At 48.3% G+C, this 16,879-nt stretch overlaps 1 protein-coding gene across 3 annotated transcripts in view; it reads right to left on the reverse strand.

Moving 5' to 3' along the window:
- Positions 1-16,879, reverse strand: part of LOC119374082 (uncharacterized) — a 471,916-nt gene that overhangs the window by 376,062 nt on the left and 78,975 nt on the right. For 2 of the 3 annotated variants that reach the window (XM_037644139.2, XM_037644140.2), the window contains exon 2: positions 11,246-11,328. The exons of the other annotated variant lie outside the window; for it this stretch is intronic. The gene's annotated coding sequence lies outside the window, so the exon portion shown is untranslated. The remainder of the gene's footprint in view (positions 1-11,245; positions 11,329-16,879) is intronic. 3 annotated transcript variants of the gene reach the window in all.

The raw sequence follows: 16,879 nt of genomic DNA on the forward strand, positions 1-16,879 counted from the left end.
GTGAGAATCCATTTCTCGCGGTCCCGACGCACCGTTTACCTGTTGCCCGCGGGCTGTGCAAATGGCCGACGACATGCGGCGTCACTAAAAGCATATATGCTTAAAAAAAAAGAAGAAGACGTCGGCTCTGTCCTGGTCTTTCGGGTCGCTCTGTTCGGCTGCACACCACGGCAGCCTATCCCGGTGGACACGAGGCCGAAGGTTATGTTCACAACAGTCGTGTTCCCATGGGAGAGACACTACAACGGAGCGGTAAAAATAAAGAGCGCGCGTATCTCTCGCTTACGATAGCCTGTACATATTCATTCTAAAAAGACAAGGCGTGTAAACACGGACACAAAAAAGAAGTCAGGACATCACAACCGCCGACTAACAAATGAAGAGACGCACAACGGTTTGTGGTGTCCTGACTTGTTTCTTGTGTCCGTGTTTGCACGCCCTGTCTTTTTAGAATGAATACTTACCAACTAGCTCAGCTCTCTGTTATTCTAAGCCTATACATAACTCGCTGCCTTGGAATATCGCACCCCGTACAATCTTCTCTCCCTGTGCTATAGCACGAAATCTCCCCGAACACTCGCTGCGCAAAGCACACAACGGAAAACACGGAGAGAGCAAAGCACACAAATCAACTTCACGGCCGCTTCTACTATAGACGGACGATCGAAACGGCATAAATCACCAGCAGCGCGATCGACGAGCCCTCGGGAGTCTCTCTCTCTTTCTTCGCATATAGCAGAGAAATGTGCCGATTATAGGATACAGACATTGACGCTGCGCTGACGAGCGCGCACGACGGTCGAGTGCGCCCCCGAGTATGCAGCAGGTGCACTAATCGACCATATAGCACGATCGTGCAAAGGCTTCTGAACACCGAGTAAAGAAGCACACGGCGGGCGCTGGTCGCGGGGATAGAACGCTACCAAATGCGCGGGCAAACATTCGCAAAGACGGCCGGTGCCCATGTTAGTGAACGCCTATCAGTGCGAAAGTGATGAGAAATGGTCGAACGGAGGGAAATGTCGCTTGCGCCAAGGTTTCGACGAGGCGACTTGATTAACGTCAGGACAAGTAATCAGGAACACTATCAGAAAAAATTCACGAGGAGGTTAATCGCGAAGCCCCGTTTTCCTTACTAGCAATCGACGCATAACAAAATAAAGAAAGAAAAACGCGCCCGTTTCGTTCGTTGCAGCTTCTGCACGCCGTAATCGACGATGTGAACCCCTGAATATTATGCCCTTCAGATCGATTCTCGATTGCTTTAGGTTTTCCTTTTCACCGCGAACGGTGCACTTATGGAACGAACTTGGTGGGTCTCTGCACAGGTATCGGCAATTCGAAAAGCAATGGTGTGTTTCGTTGAATCGTATTTGTTTGTTCATTGTGATGAACATTTGTACATACTCCTGCTATGTCTCAGAACCTGAGACAGCAGTATTTGTAAACGAATAAATAAAATAAAACCGTGGGAGACATTACTTGTTATTTTCTGCCCTGACCAAGTCGCCTTGACCAAACGTTGGCTCCAGCAGCATTCCACGACCGACGATTTATCACCACTTCCAATGCTCAGTTCGAGGACGCGGGTTCGACTCCCGCCCTTACAAAAATGCTTATAGAGGTTTAATTAAGGCTAAATTGACTTTTCTCTATAGGATGTATTGTGTTTAAATTGAGCGCCAATTGACTTTTTCTATTGAGTTACACAAGGATATTGGCCACCGTGTTTCTATTGAAAATCATATTTTGCGTGTCAATTTAGCGTCTTTTGTGAGCGCCAATTGAGCGCCAATTGACTTTTTCTATTGAGTTACACAAGGATATTGGCCACCGTGTTTCTATTGAAAATCATATTTTGCGTGTCAATTTAGCGTCTTTTGTGAGCGCCAATTGAGCGCCAATTGACTTTTTCTATTGAGTTACACAAGGATATTGGCCACCGTGTTTCTATTGAAAATCATATTTTGCATGTCAATTTAGCGTCTTTTGTGCGAGTCAAAAGGAGCTATTGACCAGCTATTGACTGTGTGTACTCAGTTTCAATTGAAACAGTTTAGGGGAGTGTATATTCAACCCTTATTGTGTTCAGTAAAAAGCATCTGGTATGCAAGCGCGTTACGCAATTGTGAAAAATGGTGGCTGAGTTCCTCCGCGTTTAGGAACGTAGGCTATTTGCGACATTTCTTGAAAACTAGCCACTTAAATGTTATGTTTTAGAAGTGGTACCCAATAATATACATTACATGCTATCAGTGTATTTTTTAAGCATTTGCTAGCCATAAGGCTGATCATTCGAATTTACTGTGCCGAACATGAAAGAAAATCTGCATGCCGCCTTCAATGCTTTGCCCTAGCGAGAGTTTTTCCTGGCGTGCGCTGATGTTTCAATGGTTCAATCGTACGAACAAGGTAAAAACTGGGAGAGAAGTCGCAAATTAGTACACGGGCCCACTATTCACCTGAACGACACCATACACGCACATGTACTGTGATGCCGATGTTGTGATTTCTTCACTGTGTAAGCTGCAGCTGACCTTCGGTGTTCTGTAAAGTGTTCAAGCCAAAATGTAAAACACAGATCTGTTAACATCTACATTTATTTTTATGAAAACTCCAATAGAGACGAATGCCATCATTTAGTTGGCGTTGCGCCTGTTTCCGAATAACCAGGGCGAAGCCTGCCTGTAAGAAATACAAAAAAAAAAAAGAGAGAAAATGTTGTCATAAAAAATGAAATAGGTAGAAGAGGACGGTTTAATAATGTAAACCACAATAGTTACGTAGTAGCATACTGATAAAAGATCCAACGCACAATACTTTTTTTCAGGTTTCATAACTTTCGAATAGAACGTACGAAGGCAGTGAAAATGATAAACTTACCTTCAAAGATAATCAACAGATGCACGTGGTTTGGAGATCCAGCAAATACAGAAAATGTTGATCGCACATCAAGGTGACGGTGTGTCTCTGCAGCTTTGCAGAAAGGAAGCCACGATGGAGTCGTCCATTTTGCCGCAGGAAAGTTGCGATGCTGGGTCTGATGAACAACCGTTCCGCCGAAACAAACTTCCATGTACGGCCACAATTGCAGCACATGAGCGAAGTAGCTTCTTCACACTTTCGCTGATAGCCTGTGTAAATCGCGGTACTCGCTGTCTACGAAATCAGAGACGACCACACTCGCGACGCTGGTGAGCAATTCTGAAGAAGAAAGTGCGGCGCGGAGGGATACACAAGAGCTAAAGTGACCGTCAGAAATTTACACGGGTGTAACTCCCAATAAATTCTGCGAAGCTTATTTGTGAACTAAATTTCAAGTATTCGTGGCGCAATATTAGCACCCTATAAAATACAGATTGATCTTTTCCCGCGTTATTTTCTTGATCGCAACAGTAGACGGGCCTCCTTGCACCTGTGCAGTGGAAGTTTCCGACATGCGTTCTCCGAATTCTTCACCCCTGATGGTCCCCGCCACGTGCAAAGAATACCGCCCGCGACTTACCAGACAGGCGAGTTTCGGAACAATAGGGCGCGCCTTTTCCCCCCACGGGAGAGCGGCTTAAAAATGCACGACCATTGAAGGACGCGTTCGTCGAATCCGCAGTCCTTTCGCGTAAGCCGGCTACCACGACGTGCTCGACCCGCATTTTTATCGTACTTCTCATGAATAAATAGTAATAAAATAATAATAATAAGGACACTGCTTGTCAAAGCATTGAATACACATTCCGATAAACATTGCATCAACGGTATTTTTGCTAATCTCGGAAGGCAAACTTTTAGCGCATCATTGAAGCAAATGCAAGTGTCGCACTTGACCGCGACACGATCCGTCATAGCGGGTCATATGGCTACGCATGTTTTTTGACAATTCATGGTGAGAAAAACCTTTGATCTTGCATTCAAAGAACTGTTAACTTCCCCTTTACCCCGTCGACAGCCGCGGGGACCAGCAGCATCGATCTTGCGACCTTCGATCAAAGCACCTAGCTCGCTTAATTTTCGTTTTTTCGTTGCTTTTTTTTAGTACTCAACAACGAAGAAGAAAGGGGGGCGGCCGGGAGGGAGGCCCTGCGGTGAAACTTGGCCCTGTACCTAAGGAGATGCCCTGCACATGCGTGCTTCATGATGCTTTTGTAGCTATATAGAACATTATTATATATAAACAAGAAAACTAATTCCAGGTACATTGGGACATTACACCTGTGTGATGCAAAAAAAAAGTAAAATGTCATATCGCAAGCTAGAGAAGCATAAAACATAAAAGACTTGAGGTAGCAGGCTCAGTAGCCGGTCAATAATGCATACGTTGAGTTCGAGTCAATTGGCACTTAGTTGTTTGAAAGACAATTTAATGCGTATAGAGTGTGAGTAAATTGGCGCTTAGATTTTTTAAAGTCAATTAAATGCGCAAAGAGTGTGAGTCAATTGGCACTTAGTTTTTTTAAAGCCAATTAAATGCGTATAGAGTGTGAGTCAATTGGCACTTAGTTTTTTGAAAGTCAATTAAATGCATATACAGTGCGGGTCAATTGACGCTTAGTTTATTGAAAGTCAATTTAACGCGTATACAGTGTGGGTCAATTGACACTTAGTTTTTTGAAAGTCAATTTAATGCGTATAGAGTGTGAGTAAATTGGCGCTTTCTTACCTTTAGTCAATTGAATCTGTACCGAGCTGACCCAATAGACAATGCGGTTGAATTGACCTGCAATTGACTCAATACATGCTCGGTTCCAGGTCAATTAAAACTCAATCTGCATTTTTGCAAGGGCGGCCACGGCGGCCGCATTTCAATGGGGAAGAAATTCAATGAATTCACCCGTGTACATAGATTTAGGTGCACGTTAAATAACCCCAGGTGGTCGAAATTTCCGGAGCCCTCCACTACTGCGTGCCTCTATATAATCACATCGTGATTTTGCAACGTAAAACCCGACAAATTATTACTATCGTTTAAAGCATCCATTTTATTCTCCTGGACTTGTGTCTCGTTCGGATACCATAAGGAAAGTCAGACTGCTGCATTCTGCCACAGAATAATAGTATCTGGGGTTCAACGTCCCAAAAGCACGATATGATCACGAGGGACGCCGTAGTGGAGGGCTTCGGAAATTTCGACCACCTGGGGTTCTTTAACGCGCACCTAAATCTAAGCACGGGCCTCAAACAGTTTCGCCTCCATCGAAAATGCAGCCGCCACGGCCGCATTCTGCCACAGAACAGCCCCGTGCCAATAATTCTTGCGTTTTTAGTAAAGAACGCTAAAAGAAGAATCAACCGTCGCTCGACCCTCAACTGGCACGACGGGGCCGAATGCATACAGGAGACACGACAACGGTGCAAAACGAGGCCTCGTTCGGATGCTGAAGTAATTGAAACACAGAGGCGAATTGAGCCTGTTTCCGCGCGCTTCACTTGCAGAAAAATTTAAACAGGGACACCGACCACGAAAAAGAAAAAAAAAAGATGTTCGATTTGTGAACAATTAATTGCTCCCGTCAGAGGACGTTTTATTTATTTATTTTTCTTATTCGTGGTCCTTGTTTTAATTTTTATGATGCTATTTCCCGACCAGTATATAGAGCTTCCGTCAAAACCTCGACTTTGCCTCTCATGCCCTCCAATACATTTTGGTGGTCGCATTGAGGAAAAACTCACAGAGCTCCCTTGTGCAGTCACCTAAGAGAAGGCCAAAGCCGCCATCTTTTTCTTCTCAGACGATGTACTGATTCTGCGCCACCATCCTCCGAAAGCTTTGTGCACCTAGCGTGGTTTTGCATTGCCTCCAGGATCGGAGGCACCTTACCTGGCTTTGCACAGCCTCCGTCATCGGCCCAGTTGACCAAGCTACGATGTCATGTGATCGCGGCATCGTGTGAAGTTACGTCACCGTGACGTCACACCAGCATTTGTGACGTCTTAATTACGTCACAGGTTTTTTTTTTTTTTTTAATCTGTGACGTCTTGATGCTGTCATATGGTGACGCCATCACGTCATGATTTCTTGCATCGCTCTTGCTGTGCTCGCGACGCCGACGGTCAATTTTCGCGCTTTCGCCTTAATGAAAAGAAGGGCGGCAAGTTGCTGTTTTTTCATAGCTCTAAGTTTTGGTGTAAGACAATCAGCGATCTCCTATGGTGTCATTTCTTTGCTTTATTATCTTTTGGCATCACGCGATCGTAACTAACCATAAACAGGCTTCACAATTCCCCTCCCTTATAATCTTTTAGTATGTTTAATCACGCAGCAAGATGAAACAGCAACGACCATGGAAACTCGGTTTGTGTCGGCTATCCCTCGCCATCCCTACATTTTCTTAAAGCCAAACCTCGACTCGGCAAATGCTTCGAGGTGTATGCCTTGGGCGCGCACGTGCCGAGTAGCTAAATTCCGCGCGTCGCCCAGCACCTCGACTGTCGTCAGCGTAGTTTTTATTCTACGAGAGCTGTATAACCACCTCGCAAACATATCTGTACGCACATCCAGGCTTCCCATTGTTCCGTCGGCGAGGAGCGTAGTACATCGAGCCAACGGCGGGGCGTATGAAGAAGGCTCGGCAAACAAAGAAACGACAGAGCGGCTCGCTCATCACGTGATGGAAGACGCTCCTGAACAGACGCACGAGCTAGGTCGCCTAGCCCTTTCCAAACGTTTATTTCGCACTTTTGTCCTCCATTCCACTCTTGTGGAAGGCACACGGAAAACACGCCCAACGAGCCCCAGTGTAGGTGCTGTTGAAAACATGGCGTCTCATAGAGCCGCCGCAGCCACGTATACAACAGCCGGAGTTGACCGAACTGTTCATGATCCGCAACGGCAGTATATATCCCGAGACTTTAAAGGGCCCCTGACAGCCGATTTCTTGTTTGGGACATTTATGTTGTAATAAGTAGGTCTATGTCTTGTAATCACGGAATGACACCGTAAATCCTCCAACGTGATGTCTATATAATCCTAGCAGCGTTAATTGTGGTCATTTTTAGTGTAGGTTCAAAACGCGCGCCGAAAGAGGATAAGAAACTAGCGCCGCGCCGCGGCGGTCGCGCCTCGGGGCACGCGTGATGACGTGCGCTCAGTATTGGGTGACGTCAGCCACGCGCTTGTTGAACTGCCAGTTGGAGAACACACACACGGAGAGCTCACGCTGCCTGCCGACACGTACCGAAGAAGGAGAAGGTGGGAAAGCAAACATGCTTCGCAATATACCACAGTGCATGCACCGCGCATATTTCTGTCTGTGACGTCGACAACACTTGCTTTACCTCTGCAACGTCACAAGGGGCCTACGTCTACGTCATACTAGTGGTTATGTTGATAGGAGTTCAAAATTCAGATGAGCACTCAGGCTTACTTTAAAACCAAATTAAAATATCTTAAAGGCAACGCTCGTCACTCAATCGGTCAGAAGTGCGCCCGCATGCAGGACTATCAAACAACACAAGCATCTCGAGTTTCCAAATTCGGTGTCAGGGGTCCTTTAAGTGACGTCGGCCACGTCTCATGAGAGCAGCCTTCAGGGCTGACCCAGCGTGTACCTCAGCACTCGCTCACACCGGCGATTGGCACCGGTCGTGAGACCTTCCGCGGCTGGCGACCAAAAAGAGAATCGAGGCGACCGATGTTCACATCATGCGATTGCGATACCCGCCGCCACAAAGAATTAGCCGAGATCGCTACCAGCACCTGTCACTACGCACCTCATTGGCTCGAAGGTTTGTTGATGGCCGAGCGGTTGAAAAATCGAGCAGCGAGCGACTGTGCCAAAGCGGTCGCCTCGTGAATAACTTGGTCCCGACTCTCCCTAAAGATGCACTATCTTTTGGAGATGATTAGACTCTCTTCGGACAGTGGCGTGACTCTCAAAAAGGAAGTTGACGCGCATCAGGTATTTTTTTTCTTTCTTTCTTAGATGAGTGTAGGATAATGAGTAACCAAGAGGAAACCATGCGCAGTCGCGAAGTTTAGAGCGCATGCCGTTCCAGCTTTCTCTCGAGCGACTGCAGCCGTGACGGGAGCACATATCTGGCGGCATTACGCGACCCCACAAAAGGTGCCAAGACGCGTTCGGCTGCTCAAAGGAATCGCTGGCCCGTTCAACCGAGCGTGGCGCACTGTCAATCGACACCGAACTTCCGCCGCCTCGAGGTTACACCCTCCTCGACACCGCACGCGCACTCGATTGTGCGCTCGGCAACACTGCAGCGGAGAGACAATCCACTGAGCGCACCACGCATTCTGCCGTATACCATCGCAGGCGGAGGTTACGACACGCACGCACGCGCGGGAGAGGTGTTACGCAGGACCTCGCACGCTCTTTAGTACGAGCAGTGAATCCAACGGGCACGCGATACGCGTCTGCAGGAAGAAGAGCTGCAAGATTCCAACGGGCGGTGTCATCGGAGGTTTCGCACGCGACGCGCACACCCCAAAGATTTACGCAAAGTGCCTCTGACTCGGCGGTCTCCGTGTAAAATTTATCGGAGAAATTTGAAAAACGGGCCGGTCGATACTCAGCCGTTCAGGCGTTATCGGCGCATACGTATGTACATGCACGGCGGTCAGTAGCCACATGCTCTCTCTTGCACCCTCCAACAAAGCGCACGCAACGCTCAGACGACCTTTTGCCCCGAAATCGGCACAGCGCGATCCACATCAACGGCGTCCACGCACGCATGCGCACAAGCACAGAGCGGCTCTAAGTTATATAAACGAGGACAGTGCACACCCTCGGCTACGAGTGCGCCAATGCGACTTGAGAGCGGAGAAAAGACGACACGTGCACTGAACGGCGGGAATCCGCTCAATCTATGCGTCGTTGAATAATTAGATTCCGGGTGACGCGTGAAGGAAGGGGACCCGCCGTATAACTGAATTATTTTTCTCTGTTTAAAGGAGCCCTGCGACAGTCTTCGAAGTAAATGATCGAATGGCCTCACTACGGCAGCTTATTGCCTCACGTATCGACAGCCGCGAAAAATATTCCAATCCGTCAAGAACGAGCGCATGCATCTACGGGGATTTGTAGCAGTTTAAGTACTTTCTGCCTTCGATCCTGCCCCGATGAGCACGCTGCTGGAAGCTACACCTATAGGTGTATGTTTGTGCGTGGGAAAGGGGGGGGGGGGGGAGGGAGGGGTGAAGGGTCAAGAAGATACGTCATCGCGCGTCATGATCATGACCTTGAGCAAGTTCTCGCGATCATCAAATCAGCCAATGGCCATTTTCCTCCTTTCCGTTGACGTTGTTGGGCCCGTGGATGACACAATTTGCCGAGAGAAGGGTATGCGATTTCTAATAATAATTGTTCGGATTTAACGACCAGAAAGCACGATATGATATGAGGGACGCCGTTGTGGAGGGCTCCGGAAATTTCGACCACCTGGTTTAACCTGGTGTTTTAACGTGCACCTAAGTCTAAGCATACGGGCCTCAAGCATTCTCGCCTCCATCGAAAATGCGGCCGCCGTGGCCGGGATTCGACCACGCGACCTCCGGATCAGCAGTCGAGCGCCATAACCTTTAGACCACCATGGCGTGTACACGCGACTTGTCGCTGTCTTTGAAACCTAATCGCAAATTCGCTGTCGCGTACTGTGCTGAAACATTTCATTCACTCGTTCATGCCTTAAATACATAGCAACAGGTAGAGTTTTACGACGATGTTCCCCGATTGGCCGATCGGACTACCGATCGGCAGTCGGCTTTATGACGACGTTCAAAAAGTGTTGCACGACCCCATTAAGTATTAACTGCCCCAACACTTTATCACAAGGCGAAGAACGGTGAATTACTGGCAGAGAAATTAACTTAACCATCAAATTGTACCCAGTGGTAGTCACATAATGATACAGTATATTAAACGCGATTTCAGTCCACTCAAACGCGCAAGAACATATTGGTGCCCTGAGAGGCATCAAACTTCAGCCTCGCAAGGTGCATTCCAGCTGCACGACTATATATATAGCGCTACCAGCATTATGCACACGCCCGGACAAATCGAACCTTACGTAAATATACAAAAAGAAAGCAAAATGCAACGTCATCAGTGCGGAAAGCGATCCTCGGAGAAAAGGCGTTTTCACCTCCGCGCCTTAATCCGACACGCTGCATTGCGATGACACCACAGAGCACATCGTTGACGCGACAACCTGGCCCATAAATGTGCCCGGAGTTCTTTTGTGTGTTCTCATACATGGTCATAAACCGTGCGGACAATCGCATTGGGGAAGGCCGCCATCAGCAAAGGCGGTGAGATAAGCACTTGATGCCACGACGGATTGCCGGGACAGACTATGCAAGAGAGGTGCCAACGAGACAGCGGGGTTCAATGCCGCTTATGACGACTCAAAGGGAAGCGCTCTACACGGCTTGGAGAGAGGCCGGGTTAAGCGAGATTCGGCAAAGACGACGACGAATGTACTTGCTGTGGGAGAGGACACGACGGAGCAAGTTTTAACTGAATGTGAATATATTCACCCGGGTTTATGTTTGGGCACTATATATAGCCTACATGAAGCACCTGGTTTTTAGGGACAGCACTGGAAAAGTAAACAGGACGGAGATAAGTAAACGAAGGTTGGAGGATTGGTGGCGCAGAAGTAGGGAGGAAGGGCAGAAACATATGGTGGGAAAACTTATACTCTGCCGTATGAGGCGTAGAAAGTCGGGTTGTCAGTTTATGAGTTTCCTTTTTATGAGAAGGAATTTTCTTATTAAGGTAGGCAAGGCACTAGGCCGCATTAAAGCATAGTAATACATGTTTGTTCCTCTCTTTTAAAGAGCTTAGTCGCGATTCGATCCCCGCCACGTTATAAATGGGACAATCATAGCATAACATGCACCCATCCATCCATCCTCTAAAGTTTAAGAAGTTTGCGGAGGAAATGAAGCTGTCCAGTATTTCTGTATACGACAGTAAATAAAATGTGTACTACTAAATAGTGCCCACGCACGAGAGTCCAAATTCAGCAGCAGGCGGCAGCATGAGCGTGGTTCGTTCACGGCGAGCAAAGCGACCTCGAGGCGTGGACGAGTATACAGGACTCGTACGTATTGGCAGAAACACATGAGAGTCAATCACTAGACGCAATGCACTATACGTTTCGCGCTCCACGGTGCAGACTGCTTTCATATCGCAGCGCGGTGCGAAAGTACTCCATCGCAACAAGTTGTAGCACACTTGATAACGACGGTACTCGAAGATGAGAGTGAAAAATGGACCGTTCTCTTGGCGCTCACCTTCTATGCGTTGGTGCGCCTCGTCGGTGCGTTCAGGACTCGAGGTCCCGCCGAGCGGGTCATTATTCCCGGCACGCGGTATCCTGCATGAAAACGGGGCTCGTCACGAATTCACACGTACGTACACACATGCATGCATCACGAAGAAGCGTGCAGGCAACTCTGGTTCATAGAACCGAAAGTGCCATAGGCTAACTTAACGGGAGGGGAAGAAGGCGGGTCCAACATTACGGCACATACCCACTCCGAGGGATTGTCCAATAATTACAATAATTGTTCGGGTTTAACGGCCCAAAACCAGGATATGATTATGAGGGAAGCCGCAGTGGAGGGCTCCGGAAGTTTCGACCACCTGGGGTTCTTTAACGGGCACCTAAATCTAAGTACACGGGCCTCAAACATTTTCCCCTCCATCGAAAATGCAGCCGCCGCGGCCGGGATTCGATCCCGCGACATTCGGGTCAGCAGTCGAGCACCGTAACCACTAGACCACCGTGGCGGATTGGCCAAGACTTCGTACCTTAACGTTTCGATGATGACTTGAAGACTGCTCATTGATAAAAAATAAATATGAAGGGACATATTTGTGCGATTTCGCAAGCAGACCAGACACTGCACGTGCCCGGTCTGCGCGTCCCTCTTTGCCTTCCGTTCTTCACCGTGTCACCTTCCCTTCAGCACTTGCGCTGCAAACTCCTTAAAAATGCAGACATCTGTATTAAACAGACCAGAAAAATTTCGGATAGATATGTTAGGCTTTAAGATTTCTAATTTATGAATATTCGTTAATAAAGTAGAGAGATTAAAATGGAAACGCACTTTGCGGAAAATCATTGAAAGAGGGCTCTAAGTCGGCGCGTGTGACCTGCAGTTGTAGGGAGCGGTTGAAACGGGTGTTTTCTTCTCCCGGCCTGACCTATTTTCGCTGCGCGGTTCAATCATTTCGGATTCCCAGTAAATCACCCGTTGCCACGGAGATAGCCACGGGAGATGAGAACATTTTTTTGTCTTCACGTTGCGTCGTGACACCGATCCGCTCGAGTCACCGGACCGATCCGCCGAAGCGCCGTTGTCCCTTCAAAAGCTGGTCAATCGCGTTTTGCGAGAAGGAGGTGTCGCCCCATCATGGACCGTATTCTGAGACGATCACTTTTGGAAATGTCTCCGCAATGTCGCTTTTAGTGAAAGCTCATTTGTCCGATTGAGGAGAGGCGGGGGAAACAATCGCTTCAGTTATTGGACACGTGCGATGGTATACACGCCAGGCAAATTTAAGCGACACTCGCCGGACAGTCTCAGAACACGGCGGCGTAGGTTTGCTGTTTCCCTTTAACCCATTCATTCGTGCGAAAAGCTCCTTCGAACACAAGGTAGCTTCGCAATGTGAGAGGTACTCTCTTCATGGAAAGAGTTCCCGTTGTCGACGCGACAGAAGAACGCCGATCGTGTTTCGCTCAAGACGTACACATGTGTTACATGTATCACAGCTGGTGTGGAGAAGCGGGAGGACGTGGGTGGCTGCCTTGGGATTTTGCATGCGATCGATGGCGTAAGGCGCATCTTTGTGCGGTTTTTATAACGATCTTCACACTCAATACCCGCCCGTTTTCCGTATACGCACTGCTCGCTCGTGCCAACAACGGCGTCGCAGATTCGACATTACCGGTACCCGCCGCCGAGCAGTGAGAAACGAAGGCGACCGGCTGGACAACGCATTCAGACACTCGCGAGGGAACAGCGAGGCCAAGGAACGCCAACCTTCACAGGTTCAACACGTATGCGAAGTGGAACATTTTCAACTGAGACGTATAATTTACGTTCAGAGTGTATACGCATACAGCCGACAGTTTGCCTTCGTCAGCGGCTACACCGAAACGCGCTTGTTATTTTTTTAAATGCACAATTTATACGAAAAAGTACCTCTTTTTTTTTTTTTTTTTTGGTCGCGCTTGATGAAGACAAGGACCCATTGATGCACACAGAAAAGCACAAACGGAAGCCCTGCAGCAACTGAAGCACCTTGCCTACATTTATACGTGTTATCGTGCACCATGTGGCGTGTGCTGTGGCGCCATCGAGTTTAAGGACACTTAGTGACAGAGCAACCGGAGGAGTGCCAACCCATGCGGCCCTTACGTTGGTCACGGATTGTGCGTGTAACATCTCTCGCGTGCTTTTACCTCCAAGGTGGCTGATCATGCGGCACATTTGAAAAGACGAGCGAGCATTGCAGTGAATCGACAGATGCGTCTCTGTAGTAAGCACTGCACGGGCTCGGCCCTACCCGAAAACCCGGGCCGTGTAAAGTAGTTCAGGCGGCGGGCCCGGACCGGGCTCGGGCCTGAAGCTCCGGGCTTAGGGTCGGGCCCGGGTTTGAGGTGGCGGGCTCGGGTCGGGCCGGGCTTGGACTTTGCTCAGTTCTTAAGATTGTTCCACATACGCTGTGCATACATAATTGTTCCACGTATTTTATTTCGAAAAAAAAAAAAACGCTTTCGTTTATGTGGGGCAAGCTATTTGGAGAAGTTTTATAAGGGACAAATACTGAACTTCTTCTGCTTCTTGCATATCGGCGTACATGATTTATCTGAAACCGGTCAGCTAAAAGTAAACAGACTAGGCGCTTACATAGTTAACATCTCACTATTATGTGCTTTATTAATTGTATTCGCTATTATTTCATATCCCAGATGTTATTTTGTAATCGCAGTAAAAAATGTACTATAATAAACTTGTATCTATAACTCATCATCGGAACAGCCATCAGAGACTCCAAAGCGGGGCAGCGTTCTTGAAGGTTCCAGCAGTGCACTAAAGCGAAAGGTCTGCGCGGAGTCCCGTTGCATAGAATCACTATACAGACGCATTCTTTTTCCGTGGCTCCGTCACTGCTCCCAGTGGTCATGCGACGCGACATGGACATGCACAGCCTGCTTTGTGTGCCCACATTGTTAATGTCTGAGCTTTCGTATATTGTTCCGCTATACGGTGCTAGAGCTACACCATACTGCCGCAACAGCGTTGGAATGTGCGGGAATAGCGCAGGACCATCAAACAAGGTGTGGGGGCAAAGTATATTCGTTTGACCAAATATCTGGCTTGAAAAAAGAGAATTGCAAATTCCGTGTCAGAAGATGTCCCCTTACCTCGAACCATATGCACCACACGAGTAATCATCGGGAAACTTATTCGCGCCTTTATTACCAAACTGCAACGAGCCCCGAAAATAGATCGAACTCTCTCGGTTCACCTCTTGCAATTCCTGCCCGCGTAGTCCAATCGCCACCTTCTACCGGTGCAACATCGTTGGCAAGGCATGCACCATTATAATATGAAAAAAAAAAAAAAGAGCACAGTACAAATCGTGCATAGCATACGCTGCTGAAACCTGCACTTAGCTAGAAGTCCTCACCCAAGAGTAAACCGTTAGTTGAAGTCAGGACTCTGTCCCGTGTCTTCCGTGTGTTTCGTTTCGTTTGTGTCGTTTTTACCTATGAACTATGCATCACCAGCTAGCCTGTCAGCAAATGTTACTGAGGCTCCTCTGTTCTTACTGAGCTCCCTGTTGAAACTGAACTCATGCTGCAAATCACTTTTCTTGCTACAGTATCTATCTACCAAACGCTCTTGATGATTCCCACTGTACTTGTATTAAAGATAAGCACATTATACTGCTGCCGAATAACCGTTCATCGTGCCCAGTTTGTTCGGCCAACCGTTACCGCAGTGAGGCCCTTTTGTACAAGGAATTGCCGCAGATTAAAGCATACTTGTCAGCATGCGCCAACAAAACGTGGATATTTGTTACTTAAAACTCCTTGCTGTCGATTCCACGTTCGGGTAACGCCACCTAGATTATTGGCTCGGGCCCCTGTCGGGTCCGATCTGCGGTCGGGTCGGGCGGGGCCGGGTCTCGCTTTTGAGTCACCGGGCCGGGTTCGGGCGGGTAAACTTCAACGAGCGCCGGGCCCGGGCCGATATCCCGACCCGTGCAGTGCTCTGTACCCTGTAACGTTCTGTCCGTGTTCCCTTAGTGCATTTATACATCTGCGTGTTTGGCCGACCACATGTCAGTGCTATCCTGTAAACCCAACTTTCTGCCCAGGCCACAGGAAGGTTTTTGATGCTTCTTCTGACGTCCTTTCGGCTTGTCGCCTGAAGGTTATGTTATGTCACACGGGCCTTTGCAAAGCCATCCAACCGAGAGTCTCAATGGTCAAGCATGGGCTGCTACACGGGACGTTTTGAAGGCCGCCAAGTCAATAGTCTATCGAGGGAGGACCCCACAACTCCATCGAAACTTCGATGGCGACGGAAGCGGAAAAAGCGCCAACGTGCCCTCTCGTTCACAGTGTGCTCCGTAGACACGATTAGAAAAAAGGAATCTAACCAGTATGCTTTAAAAGCAATCGATATGTGAGTGTTGTGAATTATTTAATAGAGTATTTTTGTCACTTGAAATGTGCGAACTGTACATACTCTCGACAACAGCAACGTGCTTGTCTTCATCGTGCCGTCTTGCCATATTTCACTGCCCACAGTTTCGCTGCTCAACAGCTTAAAAGCTAAATACGCATTCATAACTACAAATAAACAATTTATTGAAATATTTAGGCAACATCAATAGACGTATTTTGAGTTTTTCAGTGAACTTATATTATTTAACTTCAGGTGGCATGAATACGAAAACAAAGATCCGCAGCGGCACACAATTTTTGCGAGAAACGCCTGAACCACTAAACGGCCGTTAAAACTCCATCGAGTCGAGAGAGTTGTGGCGTTTCGATGGCCATCGACTGGATGGCCAACTAAAAGGGCCCGTGTAACACATGGTATTAGCTTGCCCAAGTTCTCTAACCTTTCTGGTACGAAAAAAAAAAAAAAAACACACGTGCGTGCCCAATTTTGGTACGCGTAATGAAGCTTACACGAAGGCTGACATCAGGTATGCAGACAGAATTAAATTAGCCCCCGAAATGTTATATGGACCGGGCATTTACTCATTTATGTGGTTACCTACAAGCTGACGACGATATTTTTTCTCAGCACTTGATATCCGAAAGGGCTGGCTGCGTGAAAATCCGGTACTCTCGAGTGCGAGCGATATGGGCGCTAAACATAGGAGGGCCCATCGAGAGACGTGGGAACAACAACGCACGAGCGCTGGGACGGGGTCACCGGGGGTCATCGAGCACGTGACCCCGCACCAATGCGCCGTTAATTGCGGGAAGACGTCGGGAGGCCCCCACCTGGGGGCCCGAACACTGCAGTCCGCTTGTGCTCTCTCGTACACAACGGAGCGTGCGCCCCGACTCCGGAGAAGGCCCGTGAGCCACTTCTGCACGTATGCAGCAACGCGGGGACCTCATTACGGCCCACCAACTCGCACCTCGTCTCGACGGAAGAAATAATAAACAGCCGCCCGGCAAATGAGCGAGCTCGCGTGCCACGAAGAATGCAGCGCGAGAGGTCAAACGCTTAACCGGCACACGGACACACTTTAACAGCTGGGCGCAGACGATAATCCTGGCTTTTACGTGCAAAAACCCCGACACGATTATGAGGCACGCCGTGCTATGGAAATTTCGACCATCGTCTGGTGTCCGCGCACTGGCACAGCACAGTACACGGGCA

This window comes from Rhipicephalus sanguineus, chromosome 11, assembly GCF_013339695.2.
Source record: "Rhipicephalus sanguineus isolate Rsan-2018 chromosome 11, BIME_Rsan_1.4, whole genome shotgun sequence".
Lineage (NCBI taxonomy): Eukaryota > Metazoa > Arthropoda > Arachnida > Ixodida > Ixodidae > Rhipicephalus > Rhipicephalus sanguineus.